The following is a 7,737-nucleotide window of genomic DNA, read 5'->3' as shown; positions in this document are numbered from 1 at the left end:
CAAATACCACTTTTTCCTTGGCATTTGTACTCGGTAACTTCAATTGGATAGCTGTAAGGAAAGGCTCCAGAAACAAACTAACATAGTTCTCTATTTATTTATTTCATAAAGACACTCTTTTTGGTATTACCTCCCATTTTTCAACGTTGGCAGCATATGTATGCTGCGAACTCTAGTATTGAGCAAAACTTGATCAGCCAGACGTCTTCTTCATTAAAACGCAAGCAGTGATCTGCAAAATGTCTGATGTGAACCTGTTCATCAATTACCTAGATAGTTAGTGAGTCAAATTACCTTGGAGACTAAAATTGTTACAAGTCCTGCATTTCTTTCTTTCCTTCTTTTGTTCTTTCTTTCTTTCTTTCCATTTCTTGCTCTTCAATTCCAGTAATTTTTCGTTGATATAGATATGTTCGCGTTTGTGTGCCTTCACCTTAGTGCAATGGTTTTTGTGTGCTATTTAAAACTCTATGCCCCCCGCGTACGTCTTTGTGATAATAATTGTAATTGTATATGTACTTTTTGTATTCACTACTTTTTGGAGGTGTTCTGTGTGATTACATAGAGTGAATAATAATATTGCTACTTTGATCCTTTGTTATGTTTTTTGAAGAACACTTCTCTTAGCTTTAAGTCATTGTAGTTACCCCTTACCCAATGCATTGCTAAATTCCTGTAAGGTATTATGAAAAATTTTATAAATAAACAAGAACAAATAAATCCATGTCAACAGTAGCTGAGATCGATGAAAGACAAGGTCTTCTTGGACCCATAAGTGCGCCATAGGGCCTGTTGTTTAGACTACACCACAATTAGGATCGACGCACATTTCTACGCTTCAGTAGCCCCAGAATCGGCAAATATTTCTATTTCGAGAAGTCAAACTTTCGGTACCGGTTTTATGCAAACGCTCTTAGAACGAACGCATTTGAGTATAGCTTGAGCCCTCTTTGGCAATTAATGCGCAAAAATTTATTACTGCTTCGTCCATAGCTCTAAACAAATAGGTCGCTATACTTTGTTCCACCCATCATTTTGATGCCGTTTTGCCTTACTTGCACTAGTAGGCATCAAATCGCTGTATTTTGACGAAAATAATCAGAAAGTTGCAGTCAGATAGCTAGATTCCATGGACCCTAAGTTGGTCTGAAATTTTAAGAAAAGACATTTTTTCCAGAAAATAATTAAATAGATGTGTCATTATCGTAAATCAGATATAAATATGCGGCTACGACGCGCCCTCGTCTAATCGAAACAATCTTTTGAAGAGTGGACGTTCTACATGTACCAAATTGTGCCACAGGCATGAGGTGTCATCAGTGGTGTTACCTCCATTTGTTCGTGTATCCGACTCATTGCCTTTCCCTTCTTAAGACGTAGTGTCTTCCGATTGCCTGTAAAGGGTAAGAAAGCCTTCCATGGGAGACAACATAGGAGTGCTCCATTAAGCGCGGAAATGAAACTGATATATTTATCAAACCAGACAGACCATGCCTTTGTGGAGCGGAGCTCTAGGAAGCTGCAGCTTCCTTTTTTTCTTTCTTTCCAAACAGTGGTTTTCTTTTCAGTGCAAAAATGCCATTGTTAATCCCGGTCGCACTGACATTGTAAAATTAAAGTGAATTTACCTGGCGGCCTAAAGCAATGCAAGGCGCAAGTACGATGTTGCGCAGAATGTAAATGCGCGCGATAAAAGAACGGAGTGTACGCACAGGAAGGCACCGGTGAGATTCGAACTCACGATCTCCTGTTTACTAGACAGGCGCCTTAACCAACTAAGCCACGGCGCCTACGGCTGCAGGAGGAGGAAGAACTCGCTACGATGATCAAGTTTCGTTGCCTGGCCTAATTGAGTAAGTATCCATAGGCGTAATCCCCCAGCTAGACCAGTGTGAGCATCACGTAGCAATGCGGAGTGCCAGAAATCCGGTTTGGGGCTTATATTTTGTTATGGCATGCCGACCATGACACGGGTACTTTTTTGAAGGAAGAAGGTATCGATCTGTTGATTATCTAAATCCAGATAATTTTTCTTAATGAAACAGCCGTTTTTCGCTTCTAAATTAGATTTCCCTTGTATCTTCCATCCTTCTGCCCATCCGTCTATACATGTTGTTCGGCTGACAAATGTAGTCGTCATCGACGACACCTATTGAAGGGCTGTGTGAATGTCGGGCCGCCTCGTCATGCTTGTGTGCGCTGGCACGTGCGGGTGTGCGTGCGCTTGTTCGTCGATTGTCTGTGCGTGTGAATACACACACACACACACACACACACACACACATATATATATATATATATATATATATATATATATATATATATATATATATATATATATATATATATATATATATATATACGTGCGTATATGTGCGCGCGTGTGTCGCCTTTGGTCTTTTTTGAACCGCCCTGATTCCTCAATCTAAACACTTTTCCAGGCTCTCCAGGCGTAGACAAGTTTCGGTTTCAATCGCTTGCCTAACTACGTTTTCATATTCTCACCAACCTTATACAGATGGCGTGCAACTCTAATGCTTTCGTGGGTGTCTGAACCAGCCGGCAAGAAATGCTTCGAGGAGCATAATTCTTTAAATCGGACTCACCATTTCGCGTCATAAAAATCAACTGTTTGTAGACAGGTGCTTTAACCGAAACAACCCACAAGTTTTTGGTTGCTTAGTACGCGATTCGGTAACACGTGAGCGAAGAATCCTCATCGTCAGGTAATTAGTACTAAAACAATGAGCTGCTGTGTTACAAAATATACTATTTATACGATATCATGCGTGCGTTAATGCAGTTGTATAGAACCGTAGACCAGTATGTCTATTGGAAACATACCAAAGACAATCCTTTGTTCCGTTTTATTTCCCGCAGCGGAGACGCAGAAGTACATCTCCGATATATATCAGTCCTGGTCGGTAAGTCAATCATGTGTGCTCCCTCGGGTAGCAGCTATTAGCACAATGCACCTCGCACAGTCAACACAAACGGTTCCAGCCGGCATGACACACCGCCAAAAGAATCGCTGATAGAACATTTGAAATGCTATCTAGAATAAAATGTAGCATATACGCCCAACACGCGAAGCATTCACTGCGACACAACATTAGTAGACAGGTATAAAAAATGAATAAAGTAATATTATCGGTCGTATAAAGTTGGAAACATTCGTATACTAACTAAATTAACAGACATAGCGTGAGCGCACACAAGCAAACATGAACAGAGCACTTTTGATGAGCGCGGACACTCGCGGTCAAGACGCTGCTGTGTGCAAGAGCGGAAGCGAGCAAAGTGACCTTGGTATGGCGTATTGCTTCGACGCAAGAACGGCGAGAACACAGCTTACACAATGGTATGAACCGTCTACCGATCCCTTTCATGGCGAAAAGTACGCAGGTAAGGTCGAACCGGGCTGCCCCCTCCCCTCCCTACCCCTCTCCCTACCCGCTTTCCTCCATGTATGGCTCGCGAGGTCCACCAGCTATCGTGTTACCCTTGCGCCCGGTCACTAAATGTACAGTTGCTGCGGGAGCACAAAGATCCCTTGCATTCCTCCCATCCGGCCACAACTCTTCGCACGATGGAAGGCGGCGTGTTTGCTCTCAGCTTCCTTTCTTCGTGCGCGCCAGATTGAGCTGCCAATATCGGCTTCCCTCGCGTGATTTCAACCCCATCCTACAGCATGCGACGCGTGGCGACGGTGTTATCTCCTTTACATTTTATACAAAGTATCACGTTGATAGCATAGTTCAGATAGAAAGTATCAGTTGATGGCATAGGCACTAGGAATAGCAGGGGAGAATTATTAGTAGAGTTTGCGGAACAGAATAATATGAGGATAATGAATACCTTCTTCCGCAAGCGGGATAGCCGAAAGTGGACGTGGAGGAGCCCGAACGGCGAGACTAGAAATGAAATTGACTTCATACTCTGCGCTAACCCTGGCATCATACAAGATTTGGACGTGCTCGGGAAGGTGCGCTGCAGTGACCACAGGATGGTAAGAACTCGAATTAGCCTAGACCTGAGCAGGGAACGGAAGAAACTGGTACATAAGAAGCCAATCAATGAGTTAGCGGTAAGAGGGAAAATAGAGGAATTCCAGATCAAGCTACAGAACAGGTATTCAGCTTTAACTCAGGAAGAGGACCTTAGTGTTGAAGCAATGAACGACAATCTTGTGGGCATCATTAAGGAGTGTGCAATGGAAGTCGGTGGTAACTCCGTTAGGCAGGATACCAGCAAACTATCGCAGGAGACGAAATATCTGATCAAGAAACGCCAATGTATGAAAGCATCTAACCCAACAGCTTGAATAGAACTGGCAGAACTTTCGAAGTTAATCAACAAGCGTAAGACAGCCGACATAAGGAAGTATAATATGGATAGAATTGAACATGCTCTCAGGAGCGGAGAAAGCCTAAAAACAGTGAAGAAGAAACTAGGAATTGGCAAGAGTCAGATGTATGCGTTAAGAGACAAAGCCGGCAATATCATTACTAATATGGATGAGATAGTTCAAGTGGCTGAGGAGTTCTATAGAGATTTATACAGTACCAGTGGCACACACGACGATAATGGAAGAGAAAATAGTCTAGAGGAATTCGAAATCCCGAAGGTAACGCCGGAAGAAGTAAAGAAAGCCTTAGGAGATATGCAAAGGGGGAAGGCAGCTCTGGAGGATCAGGTAACAGCAGATTTGTTGAAGGATGGTGGACAGATTGTTCTAGAGAAACTGGCCACCCTGTATACGCAATGCCTCATGACCTCGAGCGTACCGGAATCTTGGAAGAACGCTAACATAATCCTAATCCATAAGAAAGGGGACGCCAAAGACTTGAAAAATTATAGACCGATCAGCTTACTGTCCGTTGCCTACAAAGTACTTACTAAGGTAATTGCAAATAGAATCAGGAACACCTTAGACTTCTGTCAACCAAAGGACCAGGCAGGATTCCGTAAAGGCTACTCAACAATAGACCATATTCACACTATCAATCAAGTGATAGAGAAATGTGCAGAATATAACGAACCCTTATATATGGCTTTCATTGATTACGAGAAAGCGTTTGATTCAGTCGAAACCTCAGCAGTCATGGAGGCATTACGGAATCAGGGTGTGGATGAGCCATATGTAAAAATACTGGAAGATATCTATAGCGGCTCCACAGCCACCGTAGTCCTCCATAAAGAAAGCAACAAAATCTCAATAAAGAAAGGCGTCAGGCAGGGAGATACGATATCTCCAATGCTATTCACAGCGTGTTTACAGGAGGTATTCAGAGACCTGGATTGGGAAGAATTAGGGATAAAAGTTAATGGAGAATACCTTAGTAACTTGCGATTCGCTGATGATATTGCCTTGCTTAGTAACTCAGGGGACCAATTGCAATGCATGCTCACTGACCTGGAGAGGCAAAGCAGAAGAGTGGGTCTAAAAATTAATATGCAGAAAACTAAAGTAATGCTTAACAGTCTCGGGAGAGAACAGCAATTTACAATAGGCAGCGAGGCACTGGAAGCCGTAAGGGAATACATCTACTTAGGGCAGGTAGTGACGGCGGATCCGGATCATGAGACGGAAATAATCAGAAGAATAAGAATGGACTGGAGTGCGTTTGGCAGGCATTCCCAAATCATGAACAGCAGGTTGCCGTTATCCCTCAAGAGAAAAGTATATAATAGCTGTGTCTTACCAGTACTCACCTACGGGGGCAGAAACCTGGAGGCTTACGAAAAGGGTTCTACTCAAATTGAGGACGACACAACGAGCTACGGAAAGAAGAATGATAGGTGTAACGTTAAGGGATAAGAAAAGAGCAGATTGGGTGAGGGAACAAACGCGAGTTAATGACATCTTAGTTGAAATCAAGAAAAAGAATTGGGCATGGGCAGGACATGTAATGAGGAGGGAAGTTAACCGATGGTCATTAAGGGTTACGGACTGGATCCCAAGGGGAGGGAAGCGTAGCAGGGGGCGGCAGAAAGTTAGGTGGGCGGATGAGATTAAGAAGTTTGCAGGGACGGCATGGCCACAATTAGTACATGACCGGGGTTGTTGGAAAAGTATGGGAGAGGCCTTTGCCCTGCAGTGGGCGTAACCAGGCTGATGATGATGATGATGATGATGATGATGATGATGATGATGATCACGTTGATGGCGAAGGCAAAACCGCTGCTGGAGTGTCCATATAGTTGATCTCGCGATAACGAAAACTGGACGAGTGAACTGTTCCTTGGTTTCTTTCGGGCCAGATGAGAAAACTTGTTCCCGAAGTGCATTCAAATAAACGCACTTGAGCGGCATATATTGCACAATGAATAATATTTTGTTGGCATGTAAACATACATGCACACATTACGTGTGATGTTTATGCAGCATACTGCTTCTAGTAGGTGTATAACGTTTTTCGTATCCAGTGAACTTTGTATTTTTTGTCCTTTACAAGATAAAAACTGTTATTTCTACTCAAACTCTCAATATTTATTCTCATTTTCGGCTACCCTGCTTCCTGAATAAATACGAACGGTTTTATAGTTCACTCTTAAATTTTACTTAGAGTATCACATACTCAAACAAATTCATGTTTGTCTTGTGTGCTATGCTCTCCGCCAGCTGCTCTATACATGTGCCTGCGTTGTTCTTGATTAAAGTATTATGACCATGGACGTTATCAATTGAAATATGCACATAATGCTATTGCTTCCATAGAAACTACTTGAGAATTTGTATTTACAGCATACTGAAACGTTTTTATGCAACAATACTTTGTTTTATTTGTTTCGTCAGTGTAGGTACCATGTAGTGTAGTGTAGGTGCATCTGCAGGCAGGCCACTTTTGCAACAATGTACGCAGTTATGCCGCGAATCGCTGTATTTTCGCATACATATATGTGTTCCTTCGTCATCGCTTAACAGTATTTGATCTATAGTAAAAAGAATATTTCGGTGAACTTCGTACAGGAGAAGTCCTCATATGCACAAGGATACCTGCTATCTTGCTTTATTTTTTTCAGCGACACCACTGAGGATAGTCATGCAAGGAATTTTGTGCTGCGAAGGCCGGCGTGCGATGACGTGATCGGTATGAAATATCAACGCAACGGAACGTGTGGTGGAGCCCAGAATTTGAGTTGCTTCGAAGCGTAATTATCGATCAATAAAGAACCAATAAAAAATAAACGATACCTAGCGTATATCTTTCTAATAGACGGTGCACAACTTCTTTGCAAGTTTTATTTTTAGCCAGCTATCTGAATTGTTTTTCCATCTACTTTCATTTCCAGTGTTTATCATTTCGTTTATTCAAATAGTAAGTACAGGTTTTTTTCTCTATGTTGTCCTTGATGCGTATGCTGGCTTATTTTTATTATCAATAAATATCGGGCCTCTCGTTTCCTTTTCTACTCGCGCATCTTTATATATATATATATATATATATATATATATATATATATATATATATATATATATATATACATAGAGATATATATATAGTGACCCTCGGCACAGTCAACACTGATGATGCCACTAGTCGCGCGATGAAGAAACAAACACATAAATGATGATGATAATATGCAGATGATGAAGAAGTGCACTATAAAAGCCCACACTAATTTCGCCCACGCGAGAGCGTCCATCCTGGCCGCAACCTAAAGGTACGGGGAACGCCGCGTGAAGGGCTTCATACGAGAAACGTGGACCACTTCGGTAGAGCGGCAACGGCG

General features: G+C 42.3%; 1 non-coding gene across 1 annotated transcript; it reads right to left on the bottom strand.

The window, feature by feature from the left end:
• Window positions 1–1,716: 1,716 nt before the first annotated feature.
• Window positions 1,717–1,790, bottom strand: TRNAT-AGU (transfer RNA threonine (anticodon AGU)). Its single transcript has one exon. It is a non-coding gene; the product is annotated as a tRNA-Thr (tRNA).
• Window positions 1,791–7,737: the final 5,947 nt, after the last annotated feature.

The sequence above is a fragment of the Dermacentor variabilis genome, chromosome 6, assembly GCF_050947875.1.
Source record: "Dermacentor variabilis isolate Ectoservices chromosome 6, ASM5094787v1, whole genome shotgun sequence".
In the NCBI taxonomy this organism is placed as follows: Eukaryota; Metazoa; Arthropoda; class Arachnida; order Ixodida; family Ixodidae; genus Dermacentor; species Dermacentor variabilis.
The sequence above is the reverse complement of the archived record's forward strand: the minus strand, read 5'-3'. Positions and strand labels throughout refer to the sequence as shown.